Here is a 23332-nt window from a genome sequence, read left to right as displayed (position 1 = left end):
GGTAACTCTTCATTTTTGCTTGGTATAACCTGTTGTCCTTTTTAAAATTTTAACATTCAAGTACAACAGTACTTATACAACTCATCAGTTACATCGTAAATCCATGGCATTCATTGACCAATTATGGTCAACAATAAATTTTACAGGTAAATCAATAATATTTACCGTACAAACTGCAACTATTTAATAAACCAAGACTCCATACACACCAGTCCAACTGGCAGCGTTCAATCATTCATTCCTCCATCCGTCCGTTTGTTCGCTCAAGCGTTAATTCCATTGTGCATGACTGTGTACATGTGTGCCATTTCTATCTGCGTGCATGCGTGCGTTCGTTCATCTGTCCGGCAGGCTTCACGCTCACCAAGCAGGCCTTCATCCTGGGGAGCGAGGGCCCTTCATTCGGTCGAACGTAAGTTCCATTGTGTATGCGTGCGTATCATTTGTCTACCTGTGTGCATGCGTGCGTTCGTTCATCTGTCCGGCAGGCCTCACACTCACCGAGTGACCCCCGTCCTGGGGAGCGGGCCCTTCATTCGGTCAAACGTAACTTCCATTGAGTATGTGTGCGTGCATGCATATATTTGTATCCACATGCGTGCGTTCACTAGAGCGTTCGTTCGTTCGATTAAGGCTTTAACACTAAATAACACCACAATATACAAAGTCCTACAACCATATCAAAAAATCACTTAAGACTTCAAGTAAACTACTTTTAACCAGAACCCGAAACTTCTTCAAAAAACAAGTAATACCAGTTCAACGCCAGTCCTATTGGCACATCTAATAACTCCTCGTCTTCACTTGATGTTATCCAACCATATAATGTCATAATCCTTATCCACAGTCTTCAACCTTTCCACAGAAAAGAAGCCGACCACTTTCTCAAATCCTGTAAAAGAGGAAAACAAGTACTCAAATTTCCTTCTTCTTGCTGTTATCACTCTCAGGACCCAGCCATCAAGACATTGGTTATTCCTTGCCGATACACCTTGTTTTGTCTTTTATTTTCCTTTTTTCCTTTTTCACTTTTATCCCGTTCTCTTTTCCCATCTTATGGCTGTTCAAGCACCATACTATAGATAGGAACAGTCTGTCTTTCCTCCACCGAAATGGCAGCGCACAAACCCGATGCCATCACCGAAACAAAGCCTCACAGCTGCCACCAGACGAAGCACAGGCGGGGCCGCTGGAACTCATTCGGGCCGGAGACCGCTCTTCAACTTTAGAAACCGTGCAGCATGCTCACCCACAGCATCTCCCAACTCCGCTTCTGTCGACCAGCCGCTCCGCCCTGGGCCCCCCGCCTGGGGCCCTCCGTCCTGGGCCCCCTGCCTGGGGTCCTCCGCCCTGGGCCCCTGATACGCTTATCAATTACTTCATAAAAGGTGATGAGTCGAAGAAGAGATGATGAGTCGAAAGAAGAGATGAATAAGGCTTTTATTAGCTAAGAAGAGACCATGCTTCTTCGTGAGTGACTGAACAAGTCTGAACGAAACCCACACAGTGGTGGGTGGAGTCAGCTGAGGCATGCCTCCATACACAGCGCCACCCAGAGGTGGCAATATACAATACAGTGGTTTACCACATTCACCCCTTGTTTAATGTGAAGTCCGGCGGGGTGAAGGGTACTACAAGTTAAGTCTATCAGGAGGCCTTGTCTGACGTCCTGATCGTCGTGGTGGCGGCGGTGGTGTTACAGCATCCGACGTCGGGTCTGGTGTCTGGGTGGTTGGCGAAGATTCCTGGGGCTTTGGCATGCCGTCTGCAAGGGTTGGGTTGGGAGGGGTGGTGGGGGATAACAGTGGTAAGGGGGATAACGGTGGTAAGGGGGATAACGGTGGTAATTCAGGGGTACCCGAGGGTGCGAGATCTCGTATGGAGACCGTGTCCTCCCGCCCGTCTGGGTATGTCACCCAGGCATACTGGGGGTTGGCGTGTAGGAGGTGCACCCGCTCGACCAGGGGGTCCGTTTTATGCGTCCTCACGTGCCTCCGCAGTAGGACGGGCCCAGGAGAAGTCAACCATGCCGGTAGCGAGGTTCCCGATGTAGACTTCCGGGGGAAAACGAACATTTTCTCATGAGGGGTCGCATTAGTGGCAGTACAAAGACGGGGCAGGACTAGCAGTTTAAATTTTTTATATTCAGTGCCCCCTACTGACAGGGTCACCACACAGTAGCCGCTGATGTCCATTGACTGGGACTTGGACGCCATAGAAATGCGATGGTGCGTTGGCAGAATCGTGAGGGAGTGGCTACGTACCGTGTCGGGGTGGACGAAACTCTCTGTGCTCCCACTGTCGATCAGGCAACTGGTGGCGCGGCCGTTTACCGCGATATCCATCATGGAGCTGGATAGATGGTGAGGGAGGGCTTGATCCAGCGTCACGGAGGCCAGTATGTGGCTTAGTGAGTCACTATGGTCATCCGCCGAGACGGTGGTCGGTTCCGGTGACGAAATGGCGGTTGAGTGCGTTGGATACGATGGCGGCGGATGCCATGCGGCCGGGGGTACACAAAATGGCGGATAAGATGGCTGCTCCCACGGCCCGCACGCTGCGCTGCTGGCTGGCTTCCCCTTGCAGGCGTTAGCGTAATGGCCTTTCTTCCCGCAGCCCGAGCAGGTAGCTGTCTTAGCTGGGCAGTGCGCTCTGGGATGTTTTAACTGGCCACAGAAATAGCATTTTTGGGCCTGGTTACTGGGCATCGAAGCAGTTCTTACCGGAGGCTGCTGTCTCGGTTGGGTCGCTGCAGCGGTTGGTGCCGGGGGCGGCGGTCCCGTGTCCCACGGTTTCGATTGCCATGTCTTGGCGCCGTTACGGGGGTATGCCTCGAGGTTTCGGTGGGCCTCCTCTAACGAGAGCGCAAGGGCAATGGCCGTCTTCAGGTCGGGTTCCTTGCTTTCTAGCAGTCTCTGCCGGGTGTGGTCTGACTGGAGGCCCCTGACGAAGGCATCACAGGCGAGTCCCTGCGCGTGCTCCACAGCCGTTACCGCTTTACAATCGCAGTCTCTGCAGAGTGCCAGTAGCGCCCGTGCAAATGCCCCTACCGATTCTCCCGGTTGCTGCCTGCGGGATCCCAAGAGGTGTCGGGCGTAAATTGTGTTCACTGGGCGCGTATATTGCCCTTTTAGTAGCTCGAGGGCCGCCACGTACGTATTAGAGTCCCGGATTAGCATATATACTTGATGGCTCACCTGGGCGGTCAAAATTTTCAGTTTGTGATCCTCCTCTGTAACCTGTGAGATTGCGAGGAAGGATTCAAAGCAGCTCAGCCAGTGTTCAAACTTGGCTGATGCACCCACATCTTGAGGGTCGAGGTCCAGGCGTGGTGGTCTGAGGGCTCTCAGCAATGTCTGCTGTATCCGTTGCTGTTGTTGCTCCTCAGGTGTCGCCATTTAACTTTTAGCTAATAAAATTGATACGCTTATCAATTACTTCATAAAAGGTGATGAGTCGAAGAAGAGATGATGAGTCGAAAGAAGAGATGAATAAGGCTTTTATTAGCTAAGAAGAGACCATGCTTCTTCGTGAGTGACTGAACAAGTCTGAACGAAACCCACACAGTGGTGGGTGGAGTCAGCTGAGGCATGCCTCCATACACAGCGCCACCCAGAGGTGGCAATATACAATACAGTGGTTTACCACAGCCCCCACCTGGGGCCCTCCGTGCTGGGCCCCCTACCTGGGGTCCTCCGTGCTGGGCCTCCCGCCTTGGGTCATAGAGTCATAGAGTTAAACAGCACAGAAAGAGGCCCTTCGGCCCATCGCGTCCGTGCCGGCCATCAAGCCCTGTCTAATCTAATCCCATTTTCCAGCATTTGGTCCATAGCCTTGTACGCTATGGCATTTCAAGTGCTCATCCAAATGCTTCTTGGATGTTGTGAGGGTTCCTGCCTCTACCACCCTTTCAGGCAGTGAGTTCCAGATTCCAACCACCCTCTGAGTGAAAAAGTTTTTCCTCCAATCCCCTCTAAACCTCCTGCCCCTTACCTTGAATCTATGCCCCCTTGTTATTGACCCCTCTACTAAGGGGAAAAGTTCCTTTCTATCTACCCTATCTATGCCCCTCATAATTTTGTACACCTCAATCAGGTACCCCCTCAGCCTTCTCTGCTCCAAGGAAAACAACCCCAGCCTGTCCAGTCTTTCTTCATAGCTGAAGCGCTCCAGCCCAGGTAACATCCTGGTAAATCTCCTCTGCACCCTCTCCAAAGCAATCACATCCTTCCTATAGTGTGGCGACCAGAACTGCACACAGTACTCCAGCTGTGGCCTTACCAGCGTTTTGTACAGCTCCATCATAACCTCCCTGCTCTTATATTCTATGCCTTGGCTAATGAAGGCAAGTATCCCATATGCCTTTTTAACGACCTTATCCACCTGTTCTGCTGCCTTCAGGGATCTATGTACATGCACACCAAGGTCCCTCTGATCCTTTGTCTTTCCTAGGGTCTTACCATTCATTGTGTATTCCCTTGCCTTGTTAGTCCGTCCAAAATGCATCACCTCACACTTTTCAGGGTTAAATTCCATTTGCCACTGTTCCGCCCATCTGACCAACCCATCTATATCATCCTGTAGCCTGAGGCGTCCCTCCTCGCTATTTACCACCCCACCAATTTTCGTGTCATCTGTGAACTTACTGATCATACCTTTTACATTCTCATCCAAATCATTAATGTAGACCAAAAACAGCAAGGGACCCAGCACTGATCCCTTTGGTAACCCACTGGACACAGGCTTCCAGTCACAAAAACAACCTTCCACCATCACCCTCTGCCTTCTGCCACTAAGCCAGTTTTGGATCCAATGTGCCAAGGCACCCTGGATCCCATGGGCTCTTACCTTCCTGACCAGTCTCCTATGCAGGACTTTATCAAAAGCCTTACTGAAATCCATGTAAACCGCATCCACTGCACTACCCTCATCCACACACCTAGTCACCCCCTCGAAATATTCAATCAAATTGGTCAGACATGATCTTCCCTTGACAAAGCCATGCTGGCTATCCCTAATTAATCCTTGCCTCTCCAAATGGAGACTAATTCTGTCCCTCAGAATTTTTTTCCAATAATTTCCCTACCACTGATGTTAGGCTCACTGGCCTGTAATTCCCTGGTTTATCCCTACTACCCTTCTTGAATAATGGTACTACGTTAGCTGTTCTCCAGTCCTCTGGCACATCCCCTGTGGCCAGAGAGGTTCTGAAAATTTGTGTCAGAGCCCCTGCAATCTCCTCCTTTGCCTCACATAGCAGCCTGGGATACATCTCATCCGGGCCTGGGGATTTATCCACTTTTAAGCCTGCTAAAACCGCTAGTACCTCCTCCCTCTCGATGCTAATATGTTCAAGTATATCACAGTCCCCCTGCCCGATTTCTATGTCCACATCGTCCTTCTCCATAGTGAACACAGATGCAAAAAAATCATTTAAAACCCCACCTACATCTTCTGGCTCTACACACAGCTTGCCACTTTGGTCCCTAATGGGCCCTACTCTTTCCCTAGTTATCCTCTTGCCCTTAATATACTTATAAAACACCTTAGGATTTTCCTTTATTTTGCTCGCCAGTGTTATTTCATGGCCCCTCCTCGCTCTCCTAATTTCGTTTTTATTATCCCCCTGCACTTTTTATACTCCTCTAGGGCTTCCTCTGTCTTTAGCCCTTTGTATCTGCCAAAAGCCCCCCATATTTTCCTAATCCATTCTCGTATATCCCTTGACATCCAAGGTTCCCTGGGCTTGTTGGTCCCACCCTTGACCTTTATGGGAACATGTTGCCATTGTACTCTCTCAATTTCCTTTCTGAAAGACTCCCATTGCTCCGATGTGGATTTTCCTTCAAGTAGCTGATCCCAGTCCACATTGGCCAGATCCTGCCTTATCATATTAAAATCGGCCTTCCCCCAATTTGGAACCTTTATTTCTGGTCCATCCTTGTGCTTTTCCATGACTACCTTAAATCTCACCGAATTATGGTCACTGTCACCAAAGTGCTCACCTACTAACACTTCTACCACTTGCCCGGCCTCATTCCCTAGAATTAGGTCCAGTACCGCCCCCTCTCTTGTAGGACTTTCTATATGCTGGCTCAAAAAGCTCTCCTGGATGCACTTTAAGAATTCTGCACCCTCTAAGCCTTTCACACTCTGACTATCCCAGTTAACATTGGGGAAGTTGAAATCCCCCACTATTATTACCCTATTATTTGCACATTTCTCTGAGACTTGCCTACATATCTATTCCTCTATCTCCCCCTGACTGTTTGGGGGCCTATAGTACACTCTCAGCAAAGCGCTTGCCCCCTTTTTGTTTTTAAGTTCAACCCATATGACCTCATTAGAGGAACCTGTTAATATATCATCCCTCCTTACAGCAGTAATTTACTCCTTAATTAATATTTTGCGACAACCCCTCCTCTTTTACCCCCTCCTCTGTCTCGCCTGAAGATTCTATACCCCGGAATATTGAGCTGCCAGTCTTGCCCCACCCTCAAACATGTCTTCGTGATAGCAACAATATCATACTCCCATGTGTTCATCAACAACTTCAGTTCATCCACCTTATTCGTAAGACTCCTTGCATTAAAATAAATGCCATTCAGCCTTGCCCCACTCCCTTGTGCCGTTACATATTTGCTCTGCCTTCCAGTCTGTCTTGTTTTTTCCTCTATATTTGGCTGTACATCACCCCGTATTATAGCTCCACTCTGTATCCCATCCCCCTGCCAAGTTAGTTTAAACCCCCCCCCGAACAGTGCTAGCAAACCTCCCCGCAAGGATATTTGTCCTGTTCTGGTTCAGGTGCAACCCGTCCGACTTGTAAAAGTCCCACCTTCCCCAGAAGCAGGCCCAGTGATCCAGGAAACTAAAGCCCTCCTTCCTGCACCAACTCTTTAGCCACGCATTCATCTGCTCCATCCTCCTATTCCTATACTCACTAGCACGTGGCACTGGGAGTAATCCAGAGATTACAACCTTTGAGGTCCTGCTCTTTAATCTGCTACCTAGCTCCTTAAATTCTTGCTGCAGGACCTCATCCCTCTTCCTACCCATGTCATTGGTCCCAATATGAACCACGACCTCTGACTGTTCACCCTCCCCCTTCAGAATGCCCTGCAGCCGTTCAGTTACATCCTTGACCCTGGCACCAGGGAGGCAACAAACCATCCTGGAGTCACGTCTATGGCCACAGAAACGTCTTTCTGTTCCCCTTACGATAGAATCCCCTACCGCTATTGCTCTCCCAGTCTTTTTCCTCCCTTCCTGAGCAGCAGAAGCACCCTTGGTGCCAGGAAGTTGGCTGCTGCTGTCTTCCTCTGGTAAGTCATCCCCCTCAACAGTATCCAAATCGGTATACCTGTTTGAAAGGGGGATGGCCACAGGGGTCCCCTGCACTACCTGCCTGCCTCTACTGCTCTGCCTGATGGTAACCCATTTCCCTTCTGCCTGTGCAGCCCTTACCTGCGGTGTGACCAACTCACTAAATGTGTTATCCACGACCCTCTCAGCATCGCAAATGCTCCAAAACTCATCCATCCGCAGCTCCAGCGCCGCAATGCGGTCTACTAGTAGCTGCAGCTGGATACATTTCTGGCACACATGGTCGTCAGGGACACAGGCAGCGTCCCTGATTTCCCACATAAAGCAAGAGGAGCATAACACGGGGCTGGGCTGTCCTGACATGCCTTACCCTTTAATTCATTTAAATTAAAACAATACCACCAATTTAATGATATACTCAAGGGCGCTTGCCTGCCAGCCGTCCCCGCTACACCACAGAGACCCTAGAAACTATAAACCACAGAATTTAAGTTCTGTAAAGAAGGAGAAAGAGTAAATACTTACCAACCAATCACTTACCTGATTTCTGGTGACGTCACACTTTACCTCTCTCCTTCGCTCCACAGATGCTGCCTGACCCGCTGAGTATTTCCAGCATTTTCTGTTTTTATTAAAGAAACGAGGGAGTGATTGCTGACGGGAAGAATGTTGGGTTGTCCTGCGCATGCGCACCTCCCTGGCGGCTGAGGTGAAACACCGACTCGCCCCCACCTGAGCCGGTCACGCATACCAGATGTTGCGGCTCTGCATGCACGCCCGATGTTCCAACCGCGGTGTGGTGTATGTGCCTTTAAGAGCCCCTGTCTACTGTAATACCGGTAGTGGCCACTCGGGCTATATAAGCCTGTATAGTGTCTTGTATCTTTTAGTCCACCTCCAGACTTTGTTCAGTAAACACCTGTTAAACCAACTCCTGCATTCCGTGTCTCCATTAACACACGGATACAACAGTGGCGACGAATTGGAAACGGACTTACCTGCAATTCGGCAGCACCTCAAGGAGATCGATTCCTCAGATGAAGGTCGAAGAAGAAAAAAAAAAGAAAAAACTGTGGTTTCACCAGCTAGCCGGGCTGGTGGCAGGTACTGCAATAATCCTTCCTGGGCGGCGGGCTGGGGCTCGATCGGCTGGCTCTGCAGCGGGGCCGAGCAGTGAAGGCGGAGGCAAACAGAGACGGAGGATGGAGCACTAGGGAGACGGCCAGCGCTGCAAAGCAGGTCGGCGTTCGGACCAAGCAGAGGGAGGGAAAAGTCCCAGAGAGTCCGGCGGGAATGAGTCTCCAACTATTAAAAATATCTGTATGAATAAAAACCGCGGAGAACAGCATTGTCAGCAGCGGCAGCGGCGGGAAAGCACGGGAGGCGCCATTTTTTCTCGGCAGGGAAGAAAGGAAAGCGCGGGAGGCGCCATTTTTTCTCGGCAGGGAAGAAAGGAAAGCGCGGGAGGCGCCATTTTTTTTCAGGATGCCTAAGACTGGCAATATTACTGCTTTCGATAGTGATGTAGAGGATTGGACCACATATGTTGAAAGAGTGGAGGTATATTGCACAGCGAATGAAATAGAGGATGATAAAAAGGCATCTGTACTTCTAAATCTAATGGGTGCAAGGACATACGGGCTGTTATGAAACTTAATCACTCCAGCCAAACCGATGGACAAGAATTTTAAGGAGATTGTTGATACCCTACAGGAGCACTTAAACCCAACACCGCTGCTGATAGCGGAACGATTCAAATTCTTCAGGAGGAATCAGCACAAGAATGAAAGTAATGCTGATTACCTCACCGAATTAAGGAAGCTGTCAAAGCACTGCCAATCTGGGGCAGGACTGGCAGATTCTCTTCGAGACAAATTTGTCTGCGGTCTCCTAAGTGAAGGAACACAGAAAAGGCTACTTTCTGAGAAAGATTTAACACTGGACAAGGCTTTCAGTGTGTCTGTATCATACGAAGCAGCAGCAAGAGGAGCTGCAGAGATACAACAAAAGCCACAGGACTTCGGCACCCATGAAATGACACAGGGTTTCGAGAGATGTTATCGCTGCGGCAGATCCACCCATGACCAGAGGGACTGCTGGTTCAAGGACAAGGCATGCAGGCAATGCGGAAAGATGGGACACATTGCACGTGTATGCCGATCTGGAAACAAAAAATCCACTGACAGAAAAAAAATCAATAAGGAAAAGTACAGAAAGGTACAAATGATGACGGACAGTAGCTCCGAAGACCAGAAGAGCGATAGCGACTCCGGAAACAAGAGACTAAGCTGTCTCAAATTACATAATGTAATTGCCAAAGAAGATTACCAGACCATTTGGGTTACCCTCACGATAGCGGGGTCCCCAGTTAAAATGGAGCTAGATACAGGATCAGCTCTGACCGTCATAAGTCGACGGGATTACGAGCGGCTATTTCCACATATACCTTTGAAAGACACATCCATTATCTTGAAAACATATACGGGGCAGAAAGTATACCCCAGAGGGAAAATAAGGGTGCCTGTTGTATACAACGGCAAGGAAATACAGAAGTTGTATTTATACATTCTGCAAGATGGTGGTCCACCGCTGTTGGGACGTGAATGGATCAGGAAGATACGTTTAGACTGGCACTCCATTCAGGTACTGACGGTGACCAGTAAGAAAAAAAATGATGATGACGTCATACCTGAATGATTAAAAGACATCTTGGCCAACGCCAAAGAAGTGTTTCAACAGGAACTAGGAACCTTGAAAGGCGTCACCGCCTCAATAAAAGTGGAAGATGCGGCAATTCCCAAGTTTTTTAAGGCAAGGCCGGTGCCATACGCAATTCGTCCAGCAGTCGAGGCAGAGCTGGAGAATTTGGAAAAGGCAGGCGTGTTATCCAAGATAGATTGGAGCGAGTGGGCAACACCCATCGTCCCGGTCATGAAGAAAACGTTGAATAATGATAAATCTGAAGAACAGAGAAAAATTCGCATCTATGGAGACTTCAAGGTGACTGTAAACCCGGTCCTTCACATGGTACAGTATCCTCTTCCGAGGATAGAAGATATTTTCGCCTCACTATCCGGACGGAAACGTTTCACCAAAATTGACTTGGCACAGGCATATCTACAGATGGAGGTTGAGGAGGCCTCTAAAAAGTATCTCACGATAAACACACACAAAGGCCTGTACCAGTACAATCGACTGGTTTTTGGAGTAGCATCAGCTACAGCTATCTGGCAAAGAGCTATGGAGCAAGTCCTGCAAGGGATTCCGGGGACTCAATGCTACCTAGATGACATCCTTGTAACAGGAGAAAATGACAACGAGCACCTTGCCAATTTGGAGCAGGTGCTCACTAGGCTGAGAGAACGGGGCCTACGAGCAAATCGCCACAAGTGCAAATTTTTCCAGAAACAAATATCATATTGTGGCCACATAATTACCGAAGAAGGGTTGCATAAGTCACCTGAAAAAATTGAAGCAGTCATATAAGCCCCAGCATCTGAAAATGTCTCACAATTAAGGTAGTTCCTGGGATTGATAAATTACTATCATGAATTTTTACCGAACTTGTCAACTGTTCTGCACCCTCTTAACGAACTGCTACAAACGGGAGTAATTTGGAAATGGAGCGAAGACTGTAAACGTGCCTTCCATAAATGCAAAGGCTTGATCACGTCCAAGGAAGTTTTGGCTCATTATAACCCATCACTGCCAATCAGACTGGCGTGCGATGCATCCCCTTATGGTGCAGGAGCGGTATTATCGCATAGATTCCCTGATGGCTCGGAGCGGCCGATAGCTGTTGCGTCACGCTCATTGAACTCAGCTGAGCGTAACTATGCCCAGATCGACAGGGAAGCACTCAGCCTGGTATGGGGAGTGAAGAAATTCAACCATTACCTACACGGACAAAAATTTACCTTCTTGACTGACCATCAACCCCTCGTCTCCATATTCAACCCTAAAAAGGGCGTTCCCATTATGACAGCGCAAAGGCTACTGAGGTGGTCCCTTTTCCTAGGGGCACACCAATATGACATAGAATACAAAGGATCAAAACAGCATGGAAATGCTGACGGTTTATCGTGTTTACCATTGCCAACAGTAGAAGAGGCACCTACAGTGGACCCAGTGGAGATGTTGCACTCAACCATGTTGGAATGTCTACCAGTAACAAATTCTACCATTGAAAAGGAAACGAGAAATGACCCGACTCTCTCACGAGTCTACGATTTAATGGTGAAGGGATGGCCAGCACATGGCGAATGACTGTTGCCAGCATTCTCGCAAAGAAGAGACCAGCTGTCAGTGTGCCAAGGAACCTTGATGTGTGGATCGAGAGTGGTGCTTCCACCCAAACTCCAGGATAAAGTGTTAAAGGAGCTTCACGAGGGGCATCTGGGTGGAGTGAAAATGAAGAACCTAGCCAGAGCTTTTGTGTGGTGGCCAGGTATCGATGGAGACATCGAAGAAATGACCAAGGCTGTCTAGGATGCCAGAAGGTCCAAAACGCCCCACCACAAGCCCCTCTACATCTATGGGAGTGGCCCTCATCTCCATGGCAAAGGGTACACATCGACTTTGCTGGTCCATTTATGGACTCAATGTTCTTAATCGCGGTTGATGCACACTCCAAGTGGCCGGAGGTAATAAAGATGTCCTCCACCACCACGGAAAAAACCATCACAGTATTAAGGACCATATTTGCCAGGAATGGGCTGCCTGAACAGATCTGTTCTGATAATGGACCGCAATTTGTGCCCGAAGAATTCAGGAAGTTCTTAAAAAACAATAGGGTTAAGCACTACACGTCCGCCCCATACCATCCTGCCACCAATGGATTGGCTGAAAGGGTTGTCCAGACCTTCAAGAAGGCCATAAAGGCCATCAGTAATGAAGACATAAATCTACAGCATAATGTAGATAACTTCTTGTTTGCATACAGGAATGCAACACATGTGGTTACAAACCAAACTCCCGCCATGATGTTTTTCAATAGAAGACTAAGATGCCGGCTGGATTTGAGCAAGCCAAACATCAGAAGGGACGTAGAGAACCGGCAATTTCAAGGCATGAATGAAAGGCCAACTAGAACCTTCCAGATAGGTCAACAAGTTTTGGCCCGGGACTACCGTACCGAGAAATGGCAGCCTGGAACTATTTGCACACGACTAGGACCGCTGATGTATACCGTGGACATTGGAGAAAGCATAATAAGGCGCCATGCTGACCAGATCATAGAGCCATCCGAAAAGGGACAACCTACACCACAACTCCATACGCCTAATGATGAAGCACAGATACCCATAGTATCTACCTCCGATCCGGTGATACTGGAACCAGATGAACCCGACACTGGCATTCAAGCCGAATCGACCTTGCCAAAAGAACCTACTACACCACCGAAAACTACTACACCACCGAGGCATTATCCGGACCGAGTCAGGAAGCCTCCAGAGAGACTGACTTATAATTGATTAACTGCAGCAAATGTGTAGATTATTGTTCTTGTAAACATGTTAATTAGTGATTACTTAAAATGTTATGTACTGGTTGTCTAAAAGGGGAGGAATTGTGGTGTATGTGCCATTAAGAGCCCCTGTGTACTGTAATACTGGTAGTGGCCACTCGGGCTATATAAGCCTGTATAGTGTCTTGTATCTTTTAGTTCACCTCCAGACTTTGTTCAGTAAACACTTGTTAAACCAACTCCTGCATTCCGTGTCTCCATTAACACACGGATACAACACGCGGGGTTTTGTGTGCTGAGCATGAGCGTTGCGGACCGATCAGGATGGGCGATTGTAGAGCAGGAGGGAGAGCGTGGGTGCCATGAGCACATGCGCGGGACTCAGTCAACAGAGCGCTTTCTGCAGCACCGGGGCTTGTGGGTATTACAGCCACCATTACTGCTGATCCTTTCAACCAACCTGTGCAGCAGCTGGAGCCTGAAAATCAGCTTCACTGCCCCTAGGTTCGGAAAGGGGAAAATTAAACAACAGTTTGCCTCTGATCCTTTTCTGATCTCAATTTACAGGGTTATAGAAGTGGAGCAGTTACAGACGAGAAGCTCAGACCAAACATCACATCAAGATCTGACAGAGTCGCTGGATTCATCAGGACCTGAATATCATCGGCCTTTGCACATGGAAGGACAGAGCAGGGATCGCAACGCAGACAAACTGCACACGTATTCGGTGTGTGGACGCGGATTCAGCCGATCGTCTGACCTGGTGAGACACGTGCACCGTCACACCGGGGAGAAACCGGGTAAAGGTGGGGATGGCGGGAAGGGCTTCAGTTCCCCGTTTGCATTGGAAGTTCAACGGCGCAGTCACACCAGGGACGGTCCGTTCACCTGCTCCGTGTGTGGAAAGGGATTTGTTTGTTCATCCCACCTGCAAACACACCAGGGAGTTCACACTGGAGAGAGACCGTTTCAGTGTCCTAACTGTGGGAAGAGCTTTAAAAGCCCCGGGGAACTGAAGGGGCACCAGTGAGGTCACACTGATGAGAGGCCGTTTAACTGTCCCTCAGCACTGCTCACTGCCTCCTCTCCCTTAGCCAATTATATACCCAAATTACCATCAGCCCTTTTCTTCCCTCTGCTCCTATTTTCCGAGTAAGTCTCTTACGTGGTATTTTATCAAATGCCTTTTGAAAGTCCATATATATAACATCTACTGCACTACCTTCATCAACCCTCTGTTACTTCATCAAATAACTCAATCAGGTTAGTCAGACACGATTTACCTTTAACAAATCCATACTGGCTGTCCCTTATTAACCCATGCTTCTCCAAGTGAGAATTAATTTTGTCCTTGCCAATGGTCTCTAGTCGTTCACCCACACTGACATTAGGCTGATTGGCCTGTAGTTACCAGGTTTATCCCTCTCCCCTTTTTTAGACAGGGGTGTAACATTTGCAATCCTCCAGTCCTCTGTCACCACTCCCATATATCTGAGGGAGATTGAAAGATTGTGGTCGGAGCTTCTGCTATCTCCACCCTAGCTTCCCTCTGCAATCTAGGATGCATTACATCTGGACTGGGTGACTTGTTAACTATGAGTGATGACAACATATTTAGCACCTCCTTTCTATCCATTTTTATCCAATTTCTCTACTCTCCCCTCCTCTACTGCAACATGAACTTCATCCTCTTCTTTTGTGGAGACAGATGCTAAGTACTCATTCAGTACCTCAGCCATGCCCTCTGCCTCTGTATGATGAGCTCCTATTTGGTCCCTAATCGGCCCGACCATTCCTTTAACTATCCTTTTACTTTTCATACGTTTATAGAAGATTTTGGGGTTCTCTTTTATGTTACCCGCTAATCTTTTCTCATATTCTCTCTTTGCCCTTATATCCTGTTTCAATTTCCCCCACACTCTCTGTATTCTCCTGGTTTTTGACTGTATTCTGTACCTGACATTTGTCGTAAACCTCCTTTTTCTGTTTTATTCTAACCTCGATGTCCTTTGTCATCGGGAGCCCTAGCTTTGGATGGCCCATCTTTCCTCCTTATGGGAATATGCTTGGTTTGTACCCGAACTATCTCAGCCTTGAAGACCTGCCATTGGTCATTCACTGTTTTCCTGGACAACCTTTGTTTCCAGTCCACCTGTGCTCGATCCCTTCTCAAATCACTGCAATTGGCTCTCTTCCAGTTGGGTATTTTCACCATTGATTCTTCTTTGTCCCTTTCCATAACTACTTTAAACCTAATGATATTGTGATCACTGTTAACCAGATCCCTCCTGTCCCAGAACCGATGAGAGACCCTTTAAATGTTCTGACTGTGCAAAGAGGTTTCAGAGTTCATCCAACCTGCTGAGTCACCAGCGAGTTCACACAGATCTTCAAAAAAAGGAAAATGTTTTGGAAAGGCTGGCGACACTAAAGATTCATAGCCATCTCAGAGTAGTGTCCCTTTAATTACAATCTCGCAGAACAAGATGAATCGCTGTCCCTTTAACTGCCACAAATCCCTGTGTGGAGGAGAAGGGAGATACAGTCTGTCCCAGTAACTGTCGCAGAACAGAATCAGCGACCCTGTCCCATAAGGGTTTGACCCTCCCCCACTCCCTGCTTTTCCTCAAGTGTCTGATCCTTAAAATTCTCAGCCTTGTTTTCAATTCCCTCCGTGGCCACGCCCCTCCCTATCTCTGTAATCTCTTCCAGCCTCTACAACCCCCCAGAGATATTTGCGCTTCTCTAAATCCGGCCTCTTGAGCATCCCCGATTTTAATTGCTCCACCATTGGCGGCCGTGCCTTCAGTTGCCTGGGCACTGAGCTCTGGAATTCCTTCCCTAAACCTCTCCATCACTCTATCTCTCTCTCTCCTTCTTTAAGATGCTCCTTAAAACCTATTTCTTTGACCAAGCTTTTGGTCATCTGCCCGAATATCTCCTTATGTGGCTCGGTGTCAAATTTTGTTTTCTAACGCTCCTGTGAAGAGCCTTGGGATGTTTTACGACATTAAAGGCATTGTTGTTTCCTGAAACTAATAATAAATTCCGCAGAGGGAAAAAAACTTGTACTTTTACTCCCAAATATTAAAAAGTTTGTTCTACAGAAGCACAGGGTTTATCTGCTTTGATTGAAGAATTTAAAAAGTCTCTATTAAAATCTGAGCCAGTGTGTTGTGAGCCAAAGAGCCTTGTGTCCAATGAGGGGAATAAAGGCCCACAGCCTCCCCGGGCCCCGGGCCCTGAACAAGGGACTGGAGAAACTCGCTGTCCTGCGGATCAGACAATCAGCCAGAGCTAGTCCCGCCCCTCGGGCTCCCCAATTGGTTGGAGGACCCGCCGCTGGCTCGCTCCTCCAGCCCCGCCCACTGGGTGCCACTACTCCCACCCCTCGGGCTCCCCGATTGGTTGGAGGACCCGCCACCGGCTCGCTCCTCCAGCCCCGCCCACTGGGTGCCGCTAGTCCCGCCCCTCGGGCTCCCCAATTGGTTAGAGGACCCGCTGCCGGCTCGCTCCTCCAGCCCCGCCCCGCTCGCTCCCTATTGGTCGGAAGCTCCCGTCAATCAGGCCCTGGGCTCGGGTCACGTGTCCCTCACCAACTTTACAGAGAAAGCCCCGCGCGGTCGCCGGGCGGAGCTGCAGGTCAGCGGGAGCGGGGTCGGGAGATTAATAAACTGTGGGTAGGCCACACCACAGAGTTTATAAAGTTGGAGAATGGTCTCGGGCCCGAATGAGATCCAGTGGCCGAATGTGTTCTGCCGGATGGCAGTGGTGAGGCTCTTTCTTGGTGACAGGCCCAGGTTAGGCGCCGCCATCTTGGTGGAGGAAAGACAGACCGGTTCCACCTGCAGCACGGCACATGTGCGGCCATCTTGGTACAGGAACAGAGAGTGGGTGGGGCTTCAGGGTCCCAATGACCATGAGAGACAATCATTGACACATTGATTTTATTCTCACTTTGCACACAGCGGGTGGCGAACTGAAGGTTTCAGGGTCCCAGTGACCAGGAGAGACTATCATTGACTTTATTCTCACTCTGCACACAGCGGGTGGAGAACTGAAGGTTTCAGGGTCCCAGTGACCAGGAGAGACAATCATTGACTCTTTGATTTTATTCTCACTCTGCACACAGTGGGTAGAGAACTGAAGGTTTCAGGGTCCCAGTGACCAGGAGATTTTATTCTCACTCTGCACACAGCGGGTGGAGAACTGAAGGTTTCAGGGTCCCAGTGACAAGGAAAGACAATCATTGACTCATTGATTTTATTCTCACTCTGCACACAGCCAGAGCAGAGGGAGGGAGAAAACTGGGAGTGGAGGAAAGAAATGTTGGAGATGGTGCGATGGGTTTGGATTTCAGCACAGGGAGGAGGGAGAGGGTGTGGGACAGAGATTTACATCTTTGGGGTTAAAATGTGTTATTTTGGTCATATTTCTAGATTTGCTATTTTCTGCCCACAGGGCAATCACAGTGCACTGACCAACACCTCAGCTTAGAACATAAGAAATAGGAGCTGGAGTAGGCCAATCGGCCACTCGAGCCTGCTCCGCCATTCAATAAGATCATGGCTGATCTGATCCTAACCACCAATCTACTATCACAGAACCATCTCCTGAATCTAACAGAATTAGACACACGAAATAGGAGCAGGATCAGGCTACACGGCCCCTGGGCCTGCTCCGCTACCCACAGGGTCATGACCGATCCGAACCTAGACTCATGTCCAAATTCCTGCCCGCTCCCCGTAACCCTTAATTCCCTTTACTTCTAGGAAACTGTCTATTTCTGTTTTAAATTGATGTAATGATGTAGCTTCTACAGCTTTTTGGAGCAGCATATTCCATGGACCTACCACCCTCTGAGTGAAGTAGTTCCTCCTCATCTCAGTTTTGAAAGAGCAGCCCCTTATTCTAAGACTATGCCCCCTAGTTCTAGTTTCACCCATCATCGGGAACATCCTCCCCGCATCCACCCGATCCGACCCCTTCACAATCTTATATGTTTCAATAAGATTGCCTCTCATTCTTCTGAACTCCAATGAGTAGATTCCCAATCTACTCAACCTCTCCTCATATGTCCATCCCCTCATCCCCGGGATTAACCGAGTGAACCTTCTTTGTACTGACTCGAGAGCAAGTATGTATTTTCTTAAGTATGGACACCAAAACTGTATGCAGTATTCCAGGTGCAGTCTCACCAATACCTTGTACAACTGAAGCAATACCTCCCTATTTTTATATTCTATCCCCCTAGCAATGAAAGCCAACATTCCATTGGCCTTCTTAATCACTTGCTGCACCTGCATACTAACCTTTTGAGTTTTGTGCACCAGGACCCCCAGATCCCTTTGTACTTCAGTACTTTCCAGTTTCTTGCCATTAAGATAATAACTTGCTCTACGATTTTTCCTGCCAAAGTGCATAACCTCACACTTTTCAGTATTGTATTCCATCTGCCAAATCTCTGCCCACTTACTTAGCCTGTCGATGTCCCCTTGCAGGTTTTTTATGTCCTCCTCATTCACTACTTTCCCTCCCATCTTAGTATCATCTGCAAACTTTGATATGTTACACTCGGTCCCCTCCTCCAAATCATTAATATAGATTGTAAAGAGTTGGGGACACAGCACTGACCCCTGCAGAACACCACTAGTTACTGATTGCCAGTCTGAGAATGAACCATTTATCCCAATTCTCTGCCTTCTGTTAGATAGCCAATCCTCTATCCATGCCAGAATATTACCCCAATCCCATGATTTTTTATCTTAAGCAATAATCTTTTGTGTGGCACCTTGTCAAATGCCTTTTGGAAGTCTAAATACACTGGTTCCCCTTTATCCACCCTATATGTTACTTCCTCAAAGAACTCCAGCAAATTTGTCAAACATGACTTCCCCTTCATAAAACCATGCTGACTTTGTCCTATTAAATGATGATTATCCAAATGTCCTGTTACTGTCTCCTTAATAATGGACTCCAAAATTTTACCTACCACAGATGTTAGGCTAACCGGTCTATAGTTTCCAGCCTTCTGTCTACTGCTCTTTTTAAATAAGGGTGTTACATTAGCAGTTTTCCAGTCTGCCGGGACCTTTGCTGAGTCCAGGGAGTTTTGGAAAATTATTACTAATGCATCCACAATCCCTACCGCCACTTCCCTCAAGACCCTAGGATGTAAGCCATCAGGTCCAGGTGATTTATCCGCCTTGAGTCCCATTATTTTACCGAGTACCACTTCCTTAGTGATTTTGATCATGTTGAGCTCCTCCCCCCCCATAGCCCCCTGTTTGTCCAGTGTTGGGATATTCTTAGTGTCTTCTACTGTAAAGACTGATACAAATTATTCATTCAGTGATTTTGCCATCTCCATATTTCCCGCCATTAATTTCCCGGTCTCATCCTCTAAGGGGCCAACATTTACTTTAGCCACCCTTTTTCTTTTTATATAACTATAAAAACTCTTACTATCTGTTTTTATATTTTTTGCTAATTTACTTTCATAATCTATCTGCCCTTTCTTTCATAATCAGAATAGGGCAGGTGGAACCGAGCCAGAGGCAGCTCTGGGACTTCATCTTCTGAGCATTGGGTTGGGGAACAAGAATTCCATTGTTTATTGGGCCCTGGGCGAGCACTGCCCTCCCTCCCACAATTTTAATATTTTGATGCATCTGTCTATTTATTTACTAGGAATGTTTTAATTGCTTTCATAGCAAAATGCATTTATTATTAAACCTTCACAGAAGCAACTGTGGTAACAATTGAATAAAACTCAGAGAGTTGTGGGGATCTGAAACGCTCGACCTGAAAAGGTCATGAGCTGATTCCATCAATGAGTTTAAAAGGGAGTTGGACGGGTACTTGAGGATGAGGATCTTACAGGGTTACGGACAACAAGCAGGGATGTGGGACTGAGCACGAGTGCTCTTTCTAAGAGCCAGCACAGGCACGATGGGCCGAATGGCCTCCTTCGTGCTGTACTTTTCCATGATTCTATGAAAACTAACAGAACCAAACAAAGAAATGATCTTCCTTGGTTATTGATCATTTCACTAAATTTCAACAGAGTTCTCTATACACCAACAACAACTTACAAATCAAATCAAATCAAATCAACTTTTATTGTCATTGTTAGTGCACATGTGCAGTACAACGAAATGTAGGCTTGCGGCTCCCGAGAGTGTACATTTAGATTAAGACATTTAAACATTCAACATACATTTGGCTTGTAATACATTAACATAAACATAACCATAATAAAGTGCATTGGCGGATGTGCAGGCTTTAGAGTTTATTTGTGGAGTTCAGTAGGATGACAGCCCTGGGAAAGAAGCTGTTCCTAAATCTGGTCGTACGGGTGCGAATGCATCTGTAGCGTCTCCCAGATGGCAGGAGGGCAAACAGACTGTGGCTGGGGTGGGTAGGGTCTTTGATGATGGACCGTGACCTCCGTAGACAGCGTTTCTGGTATATCTGCTCTATGGTCGGTAGCCGGGTGGCGGTAATGCGTTGGGCAGTTTTGACTACCCGCTGCAGAGCTTTCCAGTCATAGTAGCTACAGCTGCCATACCATACTGTGATACAGTTCGTCAGGATGCTCTCTATTGTGCAGCGGTAAAAGTTAGAGAGGGTCAGGGGTGACAGGTTACATCCCTTCAGCCTCCTTAGGAAATATAGGCGCTGCTGGGCCTTCTTCACCAGAGAGAAGGTATTGAGGGATCAGGAGAGGTCTTCCATGATGTGGACTCTGAGGAACTTAAAGCTGTCCACCCTTTCCACCACAGCCCCATTGATGTGGATGGGGGTGTGACTTCCGCCTTTAGACTTCCTGAAGTCCACGATGATTTCTTCGGTTTTCTTGATGTTAAGGGCCAAGTTGTTATTGGCGCACCACTTCCCGAGATGCTGGACCTCCTCCCTGTAGGCTGACTCATCGTTGTTGGTGATCTGGCCTACTACCGTGGTATCATCCGCAAACTTGATGATGGTGTTGGAACCATGAACAGCCACACAGTCGTGGGTGAAGAGGGAGTATAGGAGGGGGCTCAGCACACATCCTTGTGGGGCCCCCGTATTCATGGTCAGGGGGGGGGGAGGTGTGGTTACCTAATTTGACAGACTGGGGTCTGTTTGTTAGGAAGTCCAGGGTCCAGTTGCAGAGGGAAGTGTTCAGGCCAAGAGTTTGGAGTTTGGTGGCCAGCTTGTTGGGGACGATAGTGTTGAATGCTGAGCTGTAGTCTATGAACAGCATTCTGATGTAGGTCTCCTTATATAGAGCTTTAAAAACATCTCAAGGCACTTTACAGTAGGGTAATAAGACAACAATCAACACACACATTTTGTTTGTGATCCAGTGCACAGACACAAAGTTCCTTCACAACTGCAACAATTTTATTGCGGTTGCTGTGAGGACTGTGCTCACTCTGCTCATACACCTGGTCTCCAAAGGAGGCAAAACAGGACTAATGCTGCCGAGCTCAGCTCTTTTTGATCAGAAAATATCAACTGTTTCGCCTCGCCAGGAAATGCACAAAAGAGGCAGCAGTGCTCATTGGCTGCCCAGGAAAGTCCTATTTAGATTAAACTCCTTCACCCAGAGGGTGCTGAGAATGTGGAACTTGCTGCCACAGGGAGTAGTTGAGGTGAAGAGCATGGATGTATTTAAAGGGAAGCTGGATAAACACATGGGAGAAAGGAATAGAAGGAGATGCTGATAGGGTGAGATGAAGAGAGATGGGAGGAGGCTCGTGTGGAGTATAAACACCACATGGACCAGTTGGGCCGAATGGCCTGTTTCTGTGCTGTACAATCTGTGTAATTCTATGTAATAAGAGAGGAGAGAATGTTCCATAGAAACTAGAATTATCTGTTCTGAATTTTAATCCTGAACTTACAGTGATGTCTTTTGTAAACTGCTTTTACAGGGAATATCATCAGCCTTTGAATGTGGAAGGAGAAATGTTTGCCTGTTCTGTCTGTGGGAAAAGATTTCAAAGATCGGTGTGACTGGAAAAGCACCGAGACACACACACCTGAGTGAGAGTGTTCCAGTGCACTGACTGTGGAAAGAGCTTTAACCAGTTACACAGTCTGAAAAAACATCGCACCGTTCACAGCGGGGAGAAACCGTACACGTGTTGTGTGTGTGGATGAGGCTTCAACTGATTGTCCAACCTGGAGAGGCACAAGGACACCCACACCACGGAGAAACTGTGGGAATGTGGGGACTGTGGGAAGGGATTTAGCTCCCTGTCCCGGCTGGAAACTCATCGATGCAGTCACACCGGGGAGAGGCCGTTCACCTGCTCCGAGTGTGGGAAGGGATTTAGTCAGTCATCCCACCTTCTGACACACCAGCGACTTCACACTGAGGAGAGACCATTCAGTTGCTCTCACTGTGGGAAGAGGTTCAGGCAGTCATCTCATCTCATTGAGCACCAGTGCATTCACACGGTAAAAGTAAGCTGATCATTTGGTAACAAGATTCAGACATAATTAAGCTGATCATTTAGTAACAAGATTCAGACATAATTGAGCTGATCATTTGGTAACAAGATTCAGACTGAACCTCCTGACAGAATATATGATTAACTAACCTTGTCTGGAGATATTTCTGTCCTGCTGACCTTTTGATTGTCCTTGTGCCAAACTCTTAATTTGTTTAACTCTTAATTTGTTTTAAAACGATACAATACCATTACATGTGATTTATGGAACACTTGCTTGTTTGAATGTATAAATATGCTGCATCAACAGATGTTCTCTGGAGTTGTGAGCCTAGCCATTGACTGGGCTCTCACTCCCCTTGTGCATGTAAAATAAAGCTTTGCTTATCTGACGGTGCTTACGTGTTTCAGAGTCTTACTTGGAGTTGAGATTTAGACAGTACTTCTTGGAGGTTCCACCGAGATCGCTTGTTGTACCGGTGAGTAAACGGACGAAGACACGGTATCTTTCTGGGAACGAATCCTAACTGGCCAGTTATAAGTGGCATTAGCCACCAAAGGGATTCCCTCTCAGTCTGAAAACTAGTGTGTTCTGTTTGCTATCGGCTACAGCACTGCGATCAGTTGAGACTAATTTTCCAGGGTTGAGTTGTCATTTTTGTAATTATTTCCTCTTTCAGTTTATCAGAAAAGGAGATGATTTCAGAAACTGAGCCCTGAAATAGACCGTCCAGATAAGACACAGTAAAGTCGGGTGATCCCGGACTAAGGAAGGTACCAAGGATAAAAGGAAAAGCGCTAGAAGTTTGATACTGCAGTGGGGGTGGGTCCCCCGGAGATTAAGTTGAGACTACAGTAGGGGGTGGGTCCCCCGGAGATTAAGAAGCCAGAGAGAGAGTCTTGCGGCAGAAGGCAGGAGACCTTCAGAGATTTCATTAAAGTATAAGGACTTAGTTCTGCAGTGGCGAATAACACAGACTGAGAATTGTCTATTGTTCAGTATACAGTATAAGATTTTAATGAGTTACTTAATTTGTTTACCTGTGTGGTCTGTCACGTTAGTTATTATTAGTCTTGTTATTGTTAGTACGTG

At 47.7% G+C, this 23332-nt stretch overlaps 1 long non-coding RNA gene across 1 annotated transcript; it reads left to right on the top strand.

Moving 5' to 3' along the window:
* Positions 1 to 11686: 11686 nt before the first annotated feature.
* LOC147085187 (uncharacterized) lies at positions 11687 to 22636 on the top strand. The gene is made up of 2 exons (XR_015075906.1): positions 11687 to 13556; positions 21718 to 22636. It is a non-coding gene; the product is annotated as an uncharacterized LOC147085187 (long non-coding RNA).
* The last annotated feature ends 696 nt before the right edge of the window (positions 22637 to 23332 follow it).

The sequence above is a fragment of the Somniosus microcephalus genome, unplaced genomic scaffold, assembly GCF_052327205.1.
Source record: "Somniosus microcephalus isolate GS21.2 unplaced genomic scaffold, FLI_Smic_1.0 unresolved_chr9, whole genome shotgun sequence".
NCBI classification, from domain to species: domain Eukaryota; kingdom Metazoa; phylum Chordata; class Chondrichthyes; order Squaliformes; family Somniosidae; genus Somniosus; species Somniosus microcephalus.
This window is presented reverse-complemented; position numbering and strand designations above follow the sequence as displayed.